Below are 22,898 nucleotides of genomic sequence, written 5' to 3'. Positions count from 1 at the left end.
TATTATTATAATAAATTTAGCAAAATAAAAATATCACAGATTTTTAATGTCACGGATGATTTCTTATAAAAATCTTTAAAATAATTTCACCTGAGAAGAAATGAATTATTTTAATTTGGATTGGATTGGGTTACAGCAAAGCACACCGAGGCTACCTACCTAAAACTAGGAATGCCTTCTTGGAGAATATTCTAGAAGAAAAATTTAGATCCTGGTTGAACTGCGTTTATAAGCGGTCTTATTCACTCGGCCACTGGTGGGACCAACAGTTGTGGTCTTACTGTTCCGTTCTGTATAGGGAGTCATATACTTTAAACTGCGCATGAAACCTTTTATTGGCGTTTAAATGCTTGAATGCTAAACAGAAAATGATACTATGAAATTTTCTGTAAAAGCGTAGCCCAAACAGAGATAAAAATTATTATATTTTAAATTACTCTGCTGAATTGTATAGAATTGAATGAAGTTATTATGACCTTTCCATTAGTTACAATCTAGTCGCAGCATGTATTCCCATTCACCATAGATGACACGAATGAAGTATTTTCTTTCTGTAATTTCCATTTTTCTCACAGTAATCCTTCAAATGCTTTTCGTAATATTTATGCTGCGATATTAAATCCAAATGCACAGTTCACAATATCTAACAACGAAAAATATACATCCTATATAACCACGACAAGATCAGAATACGAAAGCATCAAATGTTCACATACTATTATCAAGATTGGCTCTATTGTATCTTCGGCGTTTCTTGAAGTAAAATGAAACACGAAAAGAAATAATGCTTCGTTCTTCTTTGATGATGAATCAGGTTTCTAGAGTAGATCACGACAGATGACTTAGGTGGAAAAGGACAACTGTTCCTGGAATTTAAACATGAGTCATACTTACATGAATAAACACAAGAACATTAAATAAATTGGATGACAGAGATACCATAAACCCTGTACCCTAAAGATCCGAGACAACTCTGACTGTAATCCATTATTTATGAATTAATATTTTACGTGATATGACGCTGATGCATCTTTATTGAAATACCAATCTTACGAATTTAGCTACGTTGATATATATATATATTATCTTCAAAATATAATATGAAATACGCTTGAAAAAAATGCACTGTCATATTCATTTTTCTCAGGTAATACAAGCATAATAAATAGTTCTATTACCTTTATAATCTTAGCGCATTTCATTGCATTAGTTGTATTGCCACTTTATCTACTCCATAGAAATAAGGTACTTATGACTTTCCGATTTTTATGTTTTGTTTCATTTGCATTGTTTTGCTACTTGCCATTTGCCTCTGTTCTGAACTTCTGTGTTACTTTCATAACTGTTTCATAACTTTTTGCATTCTTTTCTTTCAATCGACTTCAGTTGTGTTTTGAAGCATTTAAATTTATTATACACTTTTATTGCACATTTTTCATATGCAGCAAAAAGACAGAATTTACAATTTTAATCAATTAACGTTGGCTTTTCTCATACCAATAATATTAATGAAATTTCATTCTAGATGGCTAGTGGCGCACCTGGCTTAGAACCCACGACGAACTACCAGCATTCAGCAGATTGAACTGCTCGGTCACTGGTAGGGCCTCTTTCCAGGTGATAAGCCCGTTACTTTTGAGAATTACATCACATTTTTATTTTCTAACCTTAGTTCCGTGAGGTTTGTGACCTAGGCGGTTAACTCAACTATATCTTTTATTATGGTTTTCCATAATAAGTTTTTAATTATACCTACTAGCTTCTTAAGTCATGTGAATAAAAGTAAAATCGTGGCGAACAATACCGAATTTTAAATGAAAATTGTTGAAGAAAGCTTATGAGAACTGAACGCAAATATTTTTGAAAATTATGTATATAAATTTTACATGTGTTATTATAATTTTTATTTTATATAATCATTTATATATATTTCTATGCTATGTTTACTTTTCGGCTGCTTAATTTACTAAACAGCTTTTACAGCATTTCTGTCGTATTTAATACCCACATAAAATTTAGCTATTTTAGCCAGGATTTTGATTCTTTTATTTAAAGTGTTTAGTAGTCATTTACAGAGCTATGAAATGATGTTAAAAATTATTCGTCAATCTCTCCCAGTTAGGAAGAAAATGTCAAAATGATGTTAAACTTTAGCACAATTTTTTATTTTATTTTTAGCCTGTTTTCTTTTTGATGCAAATTAGCCGTTCTTCTATTTCTGGTGCAATAATTGCGTTAATTGACTATCATTTATTTACAGAAGCTAAAATAGTTTTCCTTACTTATTTTAAAATAAAATATACAAATGCGAACCTCAACTCAATGATTACCATGAAACTAACTTTGATTGACCTTAATTTTTCAAAGCAAACAACATGAATTGGTATCTGATTCCTTTCCAGGAAATACCATTAAATAAACAGCATGGGAGAGAACCAAAAAAACTTAACATTCTTTACTCTGACGAGAAGCTTGATAGATGCGTTGCAAAGTTTACCCTGGCATGTTTGTGCACGTATTTTTATTTTAAGCTACAGTATGAAAGTGTTTTAAAATAAAATATGACTTTGATATAAGGGAGCAAATATAAATCAATGTTGCGATGATACCTACTTTCGCTTAGTATTCTTATATTTTTGTTATTATTTGTTTATATTTTGTTATATTTGTTTTTATTACTATTCTTATATTTTTGTTATTATTTGTTTATATTTTGTTATATTTGTTTTTATTACTATTCTTATATTTTTGTTATTATTTGTTTATATTTTGTTATATTTGTTTTTATTACTATTCTTATATTTTTGTTAGGTGAAATTACCAAAATTCAAGTGTCAAGAATTTCAAAATTCAACTTTCAAAATTCAACTAGTTTCATTATAAAATAATGTAGCGAAACACGGCATAATTAGCATTTGTTTAGAAACCAAATTCTTCTTTTCGAATAAATTTTTCGTTTAATTTTACATGCGTAATTTTCCTACACAAGTATAAAATTGTACTGGGTATTAAACCTGATACGTCATTTAGAAGTATAGCAGTCATAAAAAATGCACATTTAACAACAGTTTATGTAGCATCAGGGTGAAACTGCCTTTAATGATCAGTATATAGGAGTTCTAGGAGAGGCAAATTCTCCTGTCATTTTGAATGATTAAACGAATAATTACTGTGGTAATTATGTGGTTTTTTTTCTTTCGCATGTGTTATGTACGATATTTGTTATTTTTGTCTCTTACTTCGGTATTACAATTTTTTTTTTTTTTTTTTTTGTCTTTGTGCTGAAAAATCTCGTATGTTATCTTTTGAGCAGAAAATTTGACTTCAGCGCAGACATTCAAGGAAAATTTGATTTCATTAGCAGGGAAGGCAAATTCTCTTGTCACCGCATGATTACTGCTGTAACTATTAACTGTTTTAGTTCCGTTTTATTTTGTTACTAACAAATGCACATAATAGTAAAAATACTTCCCCCCCCACTAGCTTCTTAAGTCATCGTAAAAGTAAAATCGTGGTTCAACAATAACGAATTTTAAATGAAAACTGTTAAAGAAAGCTTATGGAAATTGAACGCAATCATTTTTTATAGTACGTATATAAATTTTACATGTGTTATAATTTTTATTTTATATAATCATTTGTATATATTTCTATGCTATAACATATATTGCTCCTTGCATTTTTATTAATACCCCAGTACTGTTCTTATATTTAGCCCTTTTATACCTAGTCGCACAGAAGCAAGAACATTCCGACAGTTGAAAAATTAATTTTATCGTTTAATTCATTTAACTAAAACTGTAATTTAAGACACCATCTTTTACACAGATTTCTTTTATTTAACAGAATGGGCAAAGAATAAAGCAAATCACTGACTCTGATCGCAGGACAATTATTCCTTCAAACAATCTCAGAACGTGGCATCATCTTTCTTCCAAGATCTTTCACTTTATCCAAGGTGTAAGATGACAGTCAATTTATATAAATTTGATTTAGAAATCTGACTCGACATCACTTGAAATCATGATAATGCTATAAACACTTTCATTTAAAAGTTTGGTTTCGTTTAATATTATATTATGGCAAAGCACTCGAGAGCTATCTGCCTAAAGGGAGGGATGCCTTCGTGGAGGACTTTATAAGAGCAACTAGCTCGTATACACTTTACACAGGGGAAAACTCGCCAGTTCGCCGGATTCAGGCCTCGGACCGAATTACCAGTGTTCATCGACCTTGCCGCTCGACCGCTAATGGGTCCCACTTTGATTTAAAAACCCATCAATATTAGCAGTTAAATACCCCGTCTAAAGTATAGAATGCTTTCTAAAAAAATGAAGAAATTTTGTAAATAAAGACATGCCCGTGTTTCAGTTTCTGAAAAATATAACACTAAATATTAGCACGTTAGATTTAAAATAGATTAGTAAAATGATGAAAAAAATTTAAAATGTGGAGAATTATAAAAAAGGAAGAAATTGCGAAATTCTCATTTAAATTTTTTTCTTTACGCACATTTCTTGAAAAAGAAAGGAAATGCATCCCAAGGAATTTGCTACATTGTAGGCCTTTTGATGTATTTTCCCATATCGGAGTCCCAAATCTATCGGATAAATTTTGAAAGAAAACGGAATCATTTTACATTTCCGCGGCTCTTTTTGGCGTGACCATTACGAATATTCGCTTCGCCTAGCACACTTGGCCAAGTAAAATCGATCTTGCGAGAAATATTCCAGTCACGCTTTCGCCAAAGCAAATCGCTTGGCGAGTATTTTGCATAAAACAGTGATTAGGGGAAGCTTCAGGGGTGAGAGCGTGTGGGAGGGCTTCAAGAAAAATAGCCACAAATTCCATACGTTTTTCCCTATTCTGTATATAGCTTTAAATGTACTAAACCCGGTCCAAAGAAAATGTGTCGAAAAAACGAATTATACGCTTTGTTAGATTTTACTTTATAAGAAATATGTTTTGCTCCTTCTTCTTTACCCCGTCCATAGTTTTGCATTGGTAAACAGTTCTACATTAAAATGGGCTTGCAGAAGTTTACATTAAGGGTTGCAATTTGCTTAGCGATCACAGATGCACAGAAATGAACAGCAAGCTTAAAAGATTCGAAAGAAAAAAAATACGTTCTTCGAAAAAGGATGTATAACATTTAAGATTTGATTTGAATTTCTCGAGAATAAAGAACACAGCATACGTACGTTTATATCGTATCAAGTGACGAAGCCAAATGTTGTAAAAAACAAGCGCGCTGAATAAAAGATACGAGTTTTTTTATGCATCTTTATGTGGCTATTCTTATATTATTTGTAATGGGTACATTTTATTTTATTTATTATTTGTAATGGGTGCATTTTATTGTTATATTATATGTAATGGGTAAATATTTTCAATTATTGTTTTCATGCATGAAACATTATGTAGCTGTAATCTAACATTACTTGGAAACATTTTCGTTCTTTGGTAATTTAATTAACTTCCTACATGCTTCAAATTTGCTTTAACACTTTTAAAAATATTAAGCCTTAGTAAGTCAGAATCGTGGAATATTATAGTTTTTTTTTAATCAATTACTAAATTCTTAAATGTTAAAAAAATCAATCTATCTCCGTTGGTTAGCATTACATACACTAGTTCACATGTATGCGTGATTATACAACATTAAATCCCGAACAAATTCAAAGCAGTACAGTGCTTAGTAATTTACTTAACATAATAAACGTAAAAGAAAATCAGAAAAATGCATTTAAAGCATACATAAACAATACTTATAATTGCCACCGTAAAACAAAAACGCCCGGCATGAGAAATGCAAAGCAGATACATTTCTTCATTTTTAACGTAATTTTCCATTTTACACTTATTTTTCGTAGATAGTTTCTGATGGGCAATTGACTGCAGTTGCTGTTAATATGACATCTAAAAGGTGTTCGTTTGCTTAGTACTGCTGCCACATAAATTCTACTTAAATAGACTGAAAGTGAGGTCAAGTCATATGTAATAAATACTCTTTCAGCGAAAAGACAGCATTCGTGCATTACTTCGATGATGAAAGATTTAGGAAAGGCAACGCTAAAAGTTGTGGGAAGAAAGAAGGTAGGTATTCATGTTAGAAGTTGGTTTTTATTGTTCTCAGCTACCGTTGCGGTTTGTTTGGGTAGAACTCATACGTCTATTAAACTGTGTAAGAAAAAGTTACAGATGTTCGAATCAACAAGTTGATTGGAAAAGTTATGTTGCCTGCGCGAAGTGTTAGGTAGGTTGCTTTTTTCGTCGGTGATCAATTTTGGTGATTAATCGCGGAGGCGGCGAGTTTCTTTCACGGTGGCGATTGTAATATAAAATAATAAATTATATAACTACAAGCAGGTATAATATGAATGTGGATGCGAAATTAATAAGTCTTAGAGCAATTATAAATGCGCATTAGAAAGATTAATCTTGTATTACAAATTAAAATAGCATTTACTGAACACTTTATTGAAAAAAAAATCACGAACTCATCGCAGTGATTTTATAATAATTAAATTAATTATTAAAACATGTGATTCAACGAAATTGATGCAAGATGTTCTGGCTTATTTCATTATGGTAAAGCCTATTTGCACTGGCTTCCTATGGGGGATGAGATGATGGGACGTGCTTCCGAAAGGAAAATGACTCATATTTATTTACGTTACATGTGATAAAATTACGATAAAAAACGTGATTTTATTTTTAAAAAAATAAATAAACGTATATATCGATGCTAGTTTAGAATTTCTAATCTTGCGCTAAAATTTTTCTTCAAAAAAATTTCGAAGTCTCATACAAGTAAAATGTTAAGTTCTTAAAGCCTTTTACCAAGACAGGAATTATTGTACTTACTACATAGAATCAAGCTTCGGTAGCGAAATTTCTAATTAATTTTCAAAGAAGTAAACGTAAATTTCTGCAAAAGCGCTTTAATGTTCTACAAAACTTAAGTAACCGAAATTTGCGGTTGTTGTTGTTATCTTTTCCATATATTTCATGGAAGAATGGTTGGTATAGCTTCAAGGAGGTTGGACTTCTACTTTCACTCCAGTTTAGAGAGAAAGCAACCGGAGGGGGCCGAGGGTCTCCCACTTCTCTCCTCTACCACCAAAATGCACGAAATGCCCCCATGCCGCAAAGACACTATACATTTACAAACATCCACGCCTTCTCCAAAATTCGAAAACGGGCTCTTAGATACAGCAGTAGGCTCATCTAACCACTTAACGTCTGGGCGGTGAATTTTTCAGTACACTGAGTAAATGAGTAACGATCTTATTTCTGCGTTTTGTAAACTCTCTGCAATTAGTAAACGTCACACACATAAATCATAGAGAATTATTTTCAAATTTACTTTTTTTAAGTCTAATTTTAAGTTAATTCGATGCAACGAACACAGCCAAAGAAAAATTATATTTTTTACTTTATGTTGTTCTCGCAACAGCAGATTAGACTAGTTAGTAAGTTAAGTTTCCAGAACTGTCTGTTTTGACTAGATACGCCTTTCGTGAAGGTAAGTTAGGTTATCTGAATATGAAAGAGCTCTGAGGGCTATCTGATTAAGAGAAGGGATCTCTTCGTGGAGGTCTTTCTGAGGAAAACTCGCTTGTATTCACACTATACATGGGATAAACCCCGCAAACCAAACACGCCGTCACTCCGTTTGCTTAGGATCGAACGACAAACTATCAGTAATCAGCGTTCTTAACCAATCGGTCACTGGTGGGGCTTACCTTTCAAAAAAGAAGTTCTAAGAAGAATTATTTCATATTATAGTTACATATTTGCAAACAGTGGAAAACTAGGACCTTAAGTAACTTCAGACTGGAATGTTTGTTTCCATGTCACAAAAAAAGGGGGCGGAAGAAGAAAAAGGGAAAAAAATAGAAGTCTAAGCAGGAAGGGAGCTAAAAGGGATGTTAGAATAACCAAATTTTTAAAAGCGTTCCAGGGCAAATTTTAGTAGTACGCAAAAATATTTAGTTTTGCCCGAACTAAAGTTTTTCAGACAGGATTAAATTAAGCTCTCTCTTTCAACAAAGTAAACGATCTATCAATCCAGGATCTCGCACTTAATGGATAGATACACTTGAAAATCCTCGCTTTTAACAAAAGAATGCAATTCATTGAGGAAAAAAATGACTTCTTTTTAGTTAGTTAAAATAATGTACTCTTAATTTCTTCTGACTGCATAAATCAAATACTTATTACAGTGACGTATTGTATCAACAGCGGAATCAAATTTAAATGGCATACTTCGGGAATGATGAAGTGTTTTGTGTATTAAAGCTTCAAAGGCAAACGAAAAAAAAAAAACATTGCTGAAGGGTAATCCATTAAGGATATCGATAATGGTAATGTTTTCACAGCATTTTTCGAAAGATAGTTTTTAAATTTCCGGTTTAAACTTAGAAACGTAGAAATTATGCATTTTCGAAAGATTCTTTTTGTATTATTTTGAGTTTACAACTCTTTTATCTCGAATTGCAATGCGGTAAGGGACTTATGGATTTCAAATTCGATAGTAAAACAAAAGCAACAGATTTATCGTATTTTAAAATTATCACACTCTGCAAATTGGTTATTTGGTGTTCAAGGCTACCTGCTAATATATCGATTACTTGGAGAAAAATGTTGTTGTCATATCAATTTATTTGGAACCGTCAGATTACTCATCAGATGCACTAAAACTGCGCAAGTAAAGTACTGACAATTTATCTAATAAAAGGCTTTCACTCTGATTCCTTTAGATAATTTAAAGATATAAGAGTTAATCCTTCGTCTCCCCAATATATCCCTCAGTGGTATGTTAAACTAGTATATTTTGATATAATATCCTCATATAGGAAAGAATTTCTTTAGAAAACAAATAAAAATCTAAATTTTTACCTTCTGTGTTTATTAACCAATAAAGAATATACCAAAACCACACTATTTACTTTTATTTGTTATCTGTAATGATCTCTGAGTTTCAGCAGAAACATGTATTGTATAACTCAGAAGGAAATCTTAATGCCTTTAGAAAATGCGAATATATTTTGATTTTAAATGCATGAACCATAGTAAGCTTTCGTACACATTATCATTCTGGGGGGGGGGAATGTGAAACAACAATTTTTAAAAAATAAAGATACTTAGGGATACTAACCTTATTAATGTTTAATCATGAATGATGGTTTTATATGCGAACTCAAATTTATATGAGAGTCAACAAAAAGTATGTAAACTTCTGAACTGCAGCTAAAGACCACATGAAAAATTACTCATCTTCCTGCAATTCAAATTCCTCACTATCATTGTCTGTATAATTATTCCTCAATTTCATGGTTGCCTTCACAAATATTTCTTAATTCTCAGTCTTCTGATGAGGTAGTTCATGCCTTCTATACAGAAAACAAAAATTTCTTTCCTAAGATTTGTCGGTTTGTTTAATGAAGCACATAAGGTTTAACTACTTAACGGGGGAGATGACTTCTAGGAAAATGTTCTAAATGATTTATATTTACTTTTAAATTCGAGGAGGGAGATGAGCCGCTAAAACGTCAGTGCAGACAGCCAATTCGCTGTGATTCGGACCCGGATCTAATTACCTGTATTCAGCAGTCTATCCAGTCGGACAATGGCGGTGCTCTTCCGCAACCTAAAGGTATATGTCAGTTGATATAACAGCCTTGTTTAAGAAAGAATCGAATCTATCTTTCATAAGCCATCAGATAAACTAACGCAAATTCACGATTACATTCTACACTCCATTATTAAATCATCATTTAAGAAAATTTAAATGAAAAATCTTTATAATACAATTCTAATTTATAAACGTTAGCTTAGGTTATTTTAATATAGCAAAGCACATCTATTTGTGTCAGGGAAGGAATCTATTAATGGAGGATTCTCTAAGGAAAACTGGCTTGTATTCATGTTACTACCAAGCCAACCACAAAAAAAAAAAAAAAAAAAAAAAAAAAAAAAAAACCATGCTGTTAGCCCGTTCGGCCAAGTTTCGAATCTAGAACAAACTACCACCATTCAGCGCTCTTTCACCTATTAAAATGCCTGGGAAAAGTCAGGAGAGTATAACTAAGAAACCGCATCAAAAAGAATTTAAACAGCTCGTTTAATCCTAAATTTTGCATTTCCTTTCACTTGACAAGCCAAAGTTAAAAATTGGCATTTGACAACAAATCCGCATATCATCAATATTAATTTAAACTATTTCCAGCGATACTAATTTGTTGTCTACGGGCACTGGTGGATATCTTTGAATGCAGTATAAAACGAGGTTTTCTAAGAAAGTCGTTCATGAGACTCATAGAACTATGACAGACAGCCTTCGTAAGTTCTGTTATATTTAATGGATCAGTTAAACATATTAAATACAGCAGATACTTATTTACACTATTTACTAATCAATAGCGCGAAATTTATAGGGTAGTCATTTCCATGTACTAAAAACAAATAAAATTAATCGTCATACAAAACGTGTTACCTGTATTATACTAAAGAATTTACTTTAATGCTAGTTAGCATAAAATCTATCAAGAAGCTGCGTAGTAAAACTTCTGTTGTCCGCCCTTCCTCTGAAGTTGCAAAACAATTTCATTAAATCCAATGAAAGTATGTAGAATACGCTTCATAAATCTTTTATTACTTACAGCTATCGATTTTGAACCCAAATACAAAGATTATCAAAAAAGGATCGAAAAGAGTTCGTTTATTTTTCCGAATGTATCGGAAAATTTTATAATGATATCAATAAAAGTATGCCATCATAACATGGATATCTGGAAGGGTACAAAATACATCCATACAGTCGGTCGGACATCATCGGAAAATAATTCAATCAGAATTTGAATGTCAAATAAATTCTTTAAATGGCAGTTTTTTCCCCAACAGCTGTACGTACAGTTGGAGATGGGAGGAAAAAAAATCGAATTGCTGTAAAACGTTACTCGAAGTTCCAGAAATGAATTAACTCTAGCATTTGCGACGACAAATCGCACTGATTTCACTGAAGCCCATAATGGAATTCTTCCGCTTCGAATAAACATTTGGTACCTTAAAAATTCTAGTCGAGAAATCGTAAGCGACAAAAGAACTTCAACTGGCAACTTCACTTTATTCAATCAGGCAAAAAGGTAACACTGGTGATACTGTGACAAGTTTCTACAGCGACATGGGGAAGGGGGGGATTCTTCACTACTAAAGCCAATAATAAATGATGCATAATAATCAGCTTTTGCCAAATTTAATTTTTTGCTCGATAAAGCAAAATATACCGAGGTAGTACACAATTTAAAACAGAAAAATGTATTTTATTTACAGGGTGTCCGATAAATTTGGAAGCATTAAAAAACATAAAATCAGCAAAATGGCGCACCTAAAGCCTTATCACAGAGAGTGATGTTTTAGCATTAAGAAGTGTGAATAGTATGAATTAGTGAAGAATAGTAGTAGTAGTATAGTAGTAAGAATAGTAGTATAAAGAATAGCTTTAGTAGTGAAGAACATTTTAATTCGAATTTCATTGATAAATAGCATTTTTAGTATCATATTATAAGAACAGAATGACAAAAATAAAGATTTATTCGTTTGCATTTGTTACATTCCAACTTTACTAAAATCATAGCAGTCCATTTCCACTTTTTCAAAACTTGCACTTTTTGAACGGTACAGAGCCATCTATCGGCAAATATTTTAAATGAAATGTAGCTCATATTAAAATTCAATCTGGCTTTATGTTCAAACGCACTCTGATACACCACTTTGTTGATTTTTATTATTATACCCGAATTTATAGGATATTCTGTAGAACAAATAAATTTTCTTTAAACTAGTAATTACGCTTGACTCTACTGAAAGTGTAATTTTAGGCACAATTTAATGTCAAGTTTACAAACTTGTTTGTCGTCACTATACTTCATGTTACTGCAAAAATAACTGACATTAAATCTTTCAGTATAAGAAATTTTTCTGCCCCAGAAAAAAGATATCCTCGAAAAACATTAGCTCATACTTGTGCTATATACGAGGAAATGTACGAAAGCTCATGCAGCCAGCTTCCCAGTAAAGCTTCAGAGAACCAGACGCGGGAGGAACTACCAGTCTCTCTTGCTTTTCACCACTCAGCCAATGATGAACATTTACGTGCACTTATTTCATATTTTTAAAATGCTGCTTTTTTTTCGAAGCAAACAAAAATAATACTTGAGCATATATATCAGTTTTGGACGATCATTTTAATGTATTAAGAGTTTTAGTGTTTTTAATATATTTAATTAAATTTTATTCAGATGAGTCACAACAAGGCAATATCGCTCTGCCCAAATTTCAGTTAATTACATGAATTTATATTAATTGCAAAACGTTTAAAATGGTAGCTATGAATATCGAAATTGTTACTTCTCAGAAGCGATCAGTGTGAGAGAGAGACGTGGAAACATTTATGATTGTAGAGTTGTCAATGTTCACAGACAAGCAACACTGCGTCAAATAACCGCAGGAATCAATGTGGGACGTACGAGGGACGTGTCCGATAGGACAGTGCGGCGAAATTTGTCTTCCTTGGGCTATGCCAGCAGAAGACCGACTCGAGTGCCTTTACTGACAGCACGAAATCGCCTGCAGCGACTCTAGTGGGTTCGTGAGCATATCGGTTGGTCCCTAAACGAATGGAAAACCGTGGCTTCGTCAGATGAGTCACGATTTCAGTTGGTAAGAGCTGATGGTAGGATTCGAGTGTGGCGCAGACCCCACGAAGCCATGGACCCAAGTTGTCAACAAGGCACTGTTCAAGCTGGTGGTGGTTCCATAATGGTCTGGGCTGTTTTTACATGGCATGGACTCGGTCCTCTGGTGCAAGTGAACCGATCATTGACTAGAAATGGATACCTTCAGCTACTTGAAGATCACTTACAGCCATTCATTGACTTCACGTACTCAAACAACGATGGGAATTTTATGGATGACAATGCGCCATGTCACCGGGCCACAATTGTTCACGATTGGTTAGAAGAACATTCTGCACATTTCGAGCGAATAATCTCACCACCTAGATCGCCCGACATGAATCCCATCGAACATTTATGGGACATCATCGAGAGGTCAGTTCGTGCCCAAAACCCTGCACCGTCAACACTTTCACAATTATGGACGTCTATAAAGGCAGCATGGCTCAATATTCCTGCAGGGAACTTCCAACGACTTGTTGAGTCCATGCCACGTCGAGTTGCTGCACTTCGCCGGGCAAAAGTAGGACCTACAAAATATTAGGAGGTATCCCATGACTTTTGTCTCTTCAGTGTATATTACATAGTAACAATTATTTTCTAGAAAAAGGTTACGCGTGAAAAAGCTATTATGAAGGATAAAAGTTATTTTATAAAAAAAGGTTATACTCTCCTATAAATTGAAAATGCTATTATAACGGAAAAAATGGTAAAAGGTTTTAGCAATTAAAGCAAAGTTTAGTCATTTTTTCTTTAATATCATCTTAAAATGAGCATTAATAATAAAAAAAAACCAAGGAAATAGAAATTGTAGATTAATTACTCATAGTTTAATGTTTCAACTAGACTCGTTTAGAGGTAATTAATTTACACATTAAACAAGAATAATAAAGTAGTTCCTAATACGTCTTTCGTTCTTCCTCACTACTTGAGTGAAAAATTAAAAATAATATACAAACATATTTTTACAAAAACTAACCCCATTCTCAAACAGTCAAAAATATACCGCAACGCGAATTCAAACTCGAAAGAAAATACAAAAATTCAAAAATACTAAACGAAAAAACATTATTACGCAAAAAATAGGGAAAAATGGGGTAACTCTAGATTCACAATCACATCAAATTTACAATAAAAAAATAAAATAATAATAAAAAAAAAAGCTAAAATACGCATGACACTTACTATGAAAATTCTTATTATTTAATAAACTATTATTAATTTGTATTTAATATATATATGTGAGTAGCAAACTCAATCTTTGATTCTAATATTTTTGAGTTAAATTACTATTATTTGGGAAAAAATATGCAGTTTGGTTTGAAAGACTCTAATATATCTAATATATCACGCGGAAGCGCATGCATACAATCAACGGCAAGAAAGTTCTCTAACAAAAAAAGCTAATGCACTAAAAGTGTAAATGCATCTTTGGAACAAGAAGCTCATCAAACCAAGTATATTTCGCAAAGTCACATATAAATATCGCATCCGATAAATAATTGATTAGTTCAGCAAGCACTTCATTACATGCAGTAATTCAGATAACTTAGTACGGAACAACAGCAAGAAAACAGCCACTAAAAAAATTTAAGGAATACATGTAACACCCGCCACTGTTAACGCTATATCTTATTATTTATTAAAATGCAGATCTATACTGCCTCTGGCATCCTCACTATGCCCTACAAGCCCAGATCTAACCACAATGAATCCCTTTTCGCTCTCTTCTTCCCCATTACGAATTCCTCCAATCTCCAGCTCACCTCACAAAACGTTTATCTTGACACAATATATTCAGAGAGAATTCTCGAAATTTCAAAATTAAATATTCTATCCGGAGTCACATGGGCTGGAGACTTATTAAAATCCACCTCTCTGAATATTATATCAAGTTGAAGGATTATTCAGAGTTTCAGCGTCGAGTAATGCTTTTAATAATACCTCGAGGCTTGAAAAATTCAAATAATATCCATCCCTCCTTCCAAGAGAGCGGTTGATGAAAGTTACTTCCCGGGGGATTAAAATCGAGTTGAAATGTACACAATGAATAACGGTGTAATTTTTAATTTCGACATCACCACTCCTTTACTTGTAGGTTTGTAGCTCCATCTTTAGCTGTCCGCGAAACAGCAGCATCTCAGTTCTGCATGCTTGTAAATGGCCGTAGCAATGACATTTCTGATAAATTTAAAATTCAGTCTGTTTTCTTGGCGAATCTCAACTGGTATCAATTCATTTTGGTTTACTTTTATCAAGGAGTGGAAACTATAATAAAATCAATTGGAAGCCAGGTTAAAATTATTTTGTAGAATGCAATTCAGAAGTACAAATTAAAAGATCAAAGATAAAAGGAATTAAAAATTAAATTTTCATATAGTACATCGATTTAGATTCTGTGATAATTCAACAAGACAGTCCTCCTTTTAGGTTAATCCTGCTTAACAATAAATTTGATATTTAATAAACTGTACGAAAGAAGTTGATATGCTGGGTAAATATACTGCGTAGGTGTCACTGTACTGATGAAGTAAAAATACCTTATTGGTCAAATACTAAAAACCTCTTTAAAACTATAACTCAAAAATTACGGTTTAGATTTAATAAATAAGGCAGTCGGGAATACATGTGAAATTATTGAATAAGGAAGCATATATGTGAAAATATTGAAACGGAAGTTTTTATTCCATTAGTTATTTAAACGATCACTGAAGACCAAATTCATTTTTCAGAAACAAAACTGCATCACAAGAATCCTTAATCAATAGTTTCTTTATCAGATTACGGCAAAGAACATTAGGGATAGGATACCTCTGTGAAGGCTAAGGGAAAATCGCTCATATTTTGCACTACATATGGAAAAATCCCGAAAATGCTCAAGCAGTCAACCCGTTCGCTGTGATTTGAACCCGGGACGAACTACCACAGATCAGCGGTCTTATCCGTTCAGCCACTGGTGAGCTTTTTGAATCAAAGAAAATATGAAAGGAAACTCAAAATCTCTATTGAATAATACTAAAAAGAAATATACTCAATTTAGGAAGTAAAGGAGAAAGGTAAAGTGGATTGGCTAATTCAAATGGCAGTAAGGAATAAAAGCAAATATACTCATTTTTGGAAAAAATTAATGTGCATTTTAAGCTAAAATAACTCAAGTTTAAGCTAAAATAACTCAAGTATTCGAGTTCTACAGAATTAGGTACGGCTATTAAGAAAAAAGTCATGTTGAACTGATTTTGTTATAAGATAAATGACAAATTTGAAAAGGTTCTAATTATTAAGACTTTTCCAGAATTCGATTTCGGGAAGATGAAAAAGGATTTTTTTTCCTTCCGATTGCAGAGAGCTAAACTTAGATCACATAAAACAGGCTGTTTTTAAGTCGCTATATCTTACCAAGACTAAAAAAATAAATTTGACCTGATTCTCTTAAAAAGAGTTATTTATTTCCTTAAAATAAATCGTTCAAAAAAGTAGTTCTATAGAAATCGTGAAAGATTTCTAATGAAGCACACTTTCATTAGAGATCATTCAGGATTTCCGAAAAGACGTTTAATGTGACTTTTTAAACAGCGCTAAAAGAACTTGCATTTTGTACGATTTTCTAAATAAAGCACTAAATTTAATCAAAAATAGGATAAAAATTAGCTATAGGAACTGGAGTAATGTAAAACGAAGCGTTTAATTAGCATTATGCAATGCATGTAGGTAATTTTATCCTTTTTCGGATGACGAAGTTCATGAAGTTTGGCTTATGCATTTATGGCAAATGCGCAAAATGCTATTTAGGTGCCAGAGAAAATAAAGTTATTATGTTTCAAGAAGATAATAATGCAATTATATTAAAATAATTATAGTATAAAAATAAAGTTCAAGTCTATATTCTCCGCATATATTTGTTGCCAATCATATTTTCAATCCTCTAGTTTATACAACTAATTCTATATTTACAGGCGTCTTCTACATAACATTGATTCAATATTATTTTGTGGGACAGACAACTTTCCATAAGTATGTCTTGTTTTGATCTTAACATAAATTCTAACAACGTCTTTGCAAGAATCTCTATTTGAAACTCGCATTTTAAGAAAGAAACCCTTTCGTATGTTTAATACAATATAGGTTCATTAGGTTATTTTTAAGCAGAAAACGTGAAAAATGAACAATGCCCTCGCCGGGATTCGAACCACGGACCTCTCGAATACACGCCGAGCGTGCTGATCACTACACCACGAAGACATGCTAAGAAGGCGAGAGAAATACGTTATATACTCCCCCTTTTAAAGGGCGACTGGGGATTAGGGAACCCAGTTGCCAAATCCTGGTAGTCAAGAATCATCAACCACCACCCTTTTAATTCGGGCGTTATAGTAGAGACATAATGTTATTTCGAAGCAGGAGGTGTGAAAAATGAGCAATGTCCAGGGCGGAACTCGAACCACGGACTTTCATTACATTCGAATACGCGACGAGCGTGCTGGCCACTACACCACGAAGGCATGCATGCTAACAAGGCGGGAGAAGTACCTTATAACAAGAAAAATAAATTAGAATTATTTTTATAAAAATGATTTGCTAGAATCAAATGTTTCTAAAATAGTTTGATTTCAGGCGTACTCATTTTATACATTAAAATTCTTCAAATAAAATCTGTAGTTTCTGTAACCACATAATTATTCTCTATTTTACTCTACAAAAGCAATATAAATTTCTTCTCTTGCTTTATCAAAACATTACTTTAGTATCTTAGTTTACGCGAAACTAATACAGTTCAAATTAATTATGAATGAGAGAAAGTGTAATGAAATTGTTTAGTTAGTATTAGGATATATTACTAAAAAATGCATAAAATTTTCTATATTCGATATGAAATGTCAAAACTAGTCAAAGTGAAAATCTTCTTAGTAATTACATATGGAAGTCTCATTGTATTCTCATTGTATTACATGTGTAAATATAAACGTACGCACAAAATAAAAAGTGGTAAAATAAAGATACATATTTAAGCCAAAATTTAAAAGTGAAATCTCTCCAAAATGAACCTTTTAAATTTCTTTGTTGCCAGAAAACGAAGTTAAATATTAATGAACAAACTCCACACGAAAAAATAAAATTAGAAGTAAAACGTAAAATAATAATGAGCGCAACGTAAATTTAATTAAAAAAAAGAAATTTAGAAATTATATTAAAATGAAAAATGTAAGAAACCTTAATTAGACGAAATATTTAAGTTATTAAAATAAACAAATAAAATGCTAGCGCGAAAAGTGAATCTCATAATTTGAGCGGACTCGCAGCATTAATGACTTTGTTACGCGGTCTGAATAACAAAATCACTAAATGAGAAGATTCCTCGTACGTATTTTTAAACAGATAACAGTACTTACATAATAATGTAATTAAGCAACGTTGTATCTTGCTCGGCGAAAATTCGTTTCATTTTAAAAATGAAAATAACACTCACAAAACTCAACGTAATTATTCATATTACGTTATGAAAAAGAAACACGTTATGAAAATGAAAGGAAAGCGATTAAAAAACTGGGTGACTGCATGTGACTGTACACAACTGCTGTTATTGTCTCATTATTAGTAATAATTTAAATGTTGCGAATGCGGAATCATAACAGAAACAGAAGGAAAAGTATTGGTGGGATTTCCATCGATTTTGTGCAGCGGCTAGAATTAATTTTGGAAATCAGTGTTATGACAAGCTGCAAAATGAACTGCTTCAGTATCGGGAGATATTGGTGTTGCTTCAGACTTCTTCCAAAATAGCTTTCGTATGCATGCATACACATCGAGCGCAAAGTTAGTTTGGGGCCCCGAAGTGAAAGGACATTGTCACATTCGCATTCATTAATCAAAGGCCACGAAACCGTAGAAGGGCTGGCTCATTGTCGGAGGACTTCCAGAACAATCGTCGAGGGGCAGTCCAATTAGTCTTCGCGCCGGCATGCGTTTTGAGGATCTTCAACGACATATGCTGGACGTGGCTGGTGCCGTTTAGTTTGTAGATTGTTTCCGCAGCGTTACAGCGACGGGGTACATTTTGTAGAAAAGCACCAAATTTGATTAAACTTTCAGAGTATCTTACAGGAATACAAATGGTTTTGTTCACTAAATTAAAATCTTCCTTTATAAACTTGATATCAGTACGTAAAAGAGCCAAAACCTGAACTTGTAATCCATGCAAATAATCATAAGCCCGCAGATACGCACTTCGAAGAACGAGGAACTACTGTTACTTCTTAACTAAGGCTCTAATGTCATTTCTACAGAAACACTAACACAGAACAGCAGTATACAGACATATATTAATATCAAAGTAAAATATTAGGATTTAACAAAATAGCCCTTCTAATATTCAAGCAAATTTAAAATAACAAGCAAGGGTTGTAAAACAACAACAAAATATTCTCTCTACATCGTAAGTTTAGGCAGGGCTGCGTGTTATAAAATTATTCCTAGTTAATTGCCATGAAAGTAGATTACTGATTACACGTTGCTGGGGAAAACAGGAAAAGTGCAATTAATCTACGTTAAAGGAAACATTTGGAGGAGATATTCCAGACTTCAGTTCTCATTTTATTAAATAGACATTAAAATAGATAGACTAGTAGCTAAATAACCACCAAGCATTGTAGAACATTTATGCGTAATGAGGAACGAATTATTAAAACAAAGCCTTTATAACACAATATAATTGGGGAAATGCAATGTTATTCTAAAATTTTAATGTCATTGCAATACTCGCAGAAAAAACACATTCATTTTCGCTTTCACAATTATCTTCTTCATCCTGAATCACTTTATTTACCAAATGAGTAAAATATTCCTTATTAATGCAATTGGATAATTCATGATTCATGATAGTTAGAAAAAAATACATTAATAACATTGGATTACAGAAGTCTACTATTTAATTTTAATATGCTAAATGATTACGATCATTTGGAGACACAATAATGATAGATAAGTATACAACTGATTTCACCAAAGCATTCCACATCTATCTGCCTTGCCATCTATCTTCATGAAAGACTTCCTATGAGAACTGGAGTCCCTCCACTAGCGAAAGTTTAGGACCGCTGAATACTAGTAGTTCGATCCAGGTTCGATCTTAGGCGAACCTTTTGGTTGCATAGCTGGTTTTAGTGGTTTACCTTTGTGCAACGTGAATAAGAGCCAGTTCTCCTGAGAAAGTCCTCTCAGAAGGGAAGTTAGACTTCGTGTGCTTTGCCGTATTCAGATAACCTAACCTTTAGAAAACTGCCTACAAATGCCTTCCTGTAATGCAAATAGCCGTAATCTAATAAAATTTAATAAATTCGCTGCACTCTTTAATTTGAGCTTGAAATTCACTTGCTTCTCTTCCATACATTAGTAAGATTGGTTCAGTTTTATTGTACAGGAAAACTCCGCATTTGCGAAGTAGTTCGTTTTCCTACCAATAAATTCATAAAGCTGGAATTCGAAAGCGAGATAAAATTGTAATTTCGACTTTTATCTGATGGCATTGCCATTTCAATGGTTTAATTTTGAAAAACAATTGTTCATTAGGTGGAAAAATATGTATTTCCCTTTTCATGTTAAAAAAATTAAAATTGAACTTAATTTTATTTTAAAATGTTTAATTCGCAACCCTGAGGTTTCGAAACAAGTAGTGTGAAAAGTGAGAATGACTACATGAGTTTCTGTTACAATTCATTTCTCTCGGATCTATCCACAGCCAACTGGTTAAAGCCGACAAACACTGGCACCTTCTTCGCAAGACAGGCAGGCTGCATATAGCCCTTGTGTTTAATGAATACTTGAAGCAGTAACTCCTACCGTGTTTAATGAATACTTGAAGCAGTTACTCTCTGAAATTCATAATGAAAGAATCCTTCTCCAAGCAAAGAAAAGTGATATAAGTTTCCTCCTTATCTAACCAATCAAACAATTTTTTTATGAATTACATCAGTTAATTCTTACTTTAAGTACTACAAGTGTACTTCAAGTATTAAAGTAAGATTCAAATTTTTTCTTTAAATACTAAAAAAGGTCCATTTAGTTTTTTAAAAATTTTAGAATGCCCATAAGTATTTATTAATGCTAATAAGTTTTTATTCATTGCAGGATTTGAATTATTCTACTCAAAAACATTTATTTTTATTTCCGTAGCAAGATTTAGTTATGAAAACGATATATAATACAAGTTACGATTTCATAGAAGTTAACATATTTCCAGATATATAAAAGCCCGTAAAAGAAAAAATTCCCCTAAAGCATGCATTACTTTACCTGTAGTTTCTTTAAGTAAAAGTACTAGCGTCGCTACACCGATCCTTCGTCAGCGCGAATGATGACACTTCCTGAAAGAAGACAAAAATTAGATAATTAAATAACATATAATAAATTATAAACTCATTAGCTATCAGACATACTCTTCATCAAATCCTATCACTGTTTAATTATCTTTATATAATATATCTTCATTTCCCCCCTATAAATATTGAAAAAGAACGCTATTAAAATGCTACTTAGATCTTCAATCTTAATGATGTTGATTTTTCCGTTATTTACAGTTTACACTCCTGCTGTGATTACCACTTTAATTTATATGGATCTATTTTTCATTACAAATTTTTACAGCAGGTAAATTGTTAGTATTATTTTTCTGTTAAGTACAATATGCATTATTCCTCTTAGATGTGCATTTTTTAATTATTATTAACCGCGATTTTGAATTAACTAAGGACGCCGTCCTAATCGTGATTAATCGGGAGTTAACTGAAATTAAAAAATGCATGAAATGAATCTCCTCATTAACAACTATAGTTTTAAGACTATCTTGTCAAGATAGTACAAAATTTGAAGGTATAAGTAATCTGGTTGAAAATAAATGAAAATATAACTACTTAAACTTGTTATTTGCTGTATTTTCATAAAGGCACAGTGCCAAAAAGATAAAACTACTGAACACTATTAGTTTGAAACAGAATTTAAATCCCTACAAATGGAATGGCTACATGGGCGTTTTCGTGTTTTCTCTCATGTGTAACATGAATACGACTCTTAGAAAGTTCTCCAAGAAGACATCCCTTTGCTTAGGCAAGGTAGTCCTTCGTGTGCTCTGCCATAATCTAATGGATAATTTTTGTAAAGTGGTAAAAATCCGTCTATGGCAATAAAATCAGTTGCCAAAAATTGTTACGCTTTTGCTTTTCATTAAACTTTTATAAAGGATAGGGATTTAAATTAGGAATGAATTGTTTCTGCCAGAAATATAAAACTTTATATTGAGTTAATTCCTAATACCTAAGCTTGTGATTTCTATAAAAAATTCTAAAAATTCTTACACAAGCCATTTAAAATTTATATTCATTTTTGATTTCAAAATTACTGAAATGTCGAAAGCATTAGTTTCTCAGTTACATAAGCATTCCACATTTAAAAGTACACGATTGAAATTGAAAGGCTTTTTCCTGTTAAGTTAATTAAACAAAACACTCATCAAATGCTGTAAGCGAATTGAAAACTTTTGAGCTTTATTGTAGAAACTGCATACATAAAACATATTTTAAAAGGCCTGACTGAGCTGAACTGAAATGAAAAACTTGACACAACCATAAAAATTAACTATATTACGCTAATATTTGAATTGCTGCATTTACCGATAACAGTTTTAAATGTATTGCCACAATAATCGTGTAGTACGCTCAGTATTTTTAACGATGTACCTTTAAATAGAACTCCAATCAATTTTGCTTCGAAGTATCCAGATACAATTAAAAAAAAGGTCAGATAAAAACGAAAAATAATATGCTTAGCAGTTTGAATCTTTTCTCCGTAACAACATCGAAAGGAGGCGTGTGCTACCGTGTATTGTACACGGGGTATTTCAGCTTCGTTAAACCTACAGGTGTTTGTAGTTTGATGTCGCGATAACGCTATCCGTTTCAGACCATGCCCAGTCCTAATTAAAAGAAATGTCAACGAAAGAAAACTCTTATTCTGTAACGATCTGCATTTGTGGACGGCTGTCTTTCAACTTGTCACGTTCCGGCGATTTAAAGCTTTGCTGAACAGAATCAAATTAATGACGATGTGAGCCTGAATTACAGCTTTGATAAAGTTCTTTTAGAATAATGATTATGTTTAACGAATCTTTCA

The 22,898-nt window shown here is 32.5% G+C and overlaps 1 pseudogene across 11 annotated transcripts in view; it reads right to left on the bottom strand.

Moving 5' to 3' along the window:
* Positions 1–22,898, bottom strand: part of LOC118194988 (toll-like receptor Tollo pseudogene) — a 549,242-nt pseudogene that overhangs the window by 408,094 nt on the left and 118,250 nt on the right. For 7 of the 11 annotated variants that reach the window (XR_015039118.1, XR_015039121.1, XR_015039126.1 and 4 more), the window contains one exon: positions 21,027–21,097. The product of XR_015039118.1 is annotated as a toll-like receptor Tollo pseudogene, transcript variant X1 (transcript). Of the gene's footprint in view, positions 1–716; positions 867–21,026; positions 21,098–22,898 lie in introns of all 11 variants that reach the window. The other 4 variants (XR_015039127.1, XR_015039124.1, XR_015039120.1 and 1 more) reach the window with 1 other exon arrangement.

This window comes from Stegodyphus dumicola, chromosome X2 (assembly GCF_044657685.1).
Source record: "Stegodyphus dumicola isolate Sdum_Otavi_A_Nest chromosome X2, ASM4465768v1".
NCBI lineage: Eukaryota > Metazoa > Arthropoda > Arachnida > Araneae > Eresidae > Stegodyphus > Stegodyphus dumicola.
The sequence above is the reverse complement of the archived record's forward strand: the minus strand, read 5'-3'. Positions and strand labels throughout refer to the sequence as shown.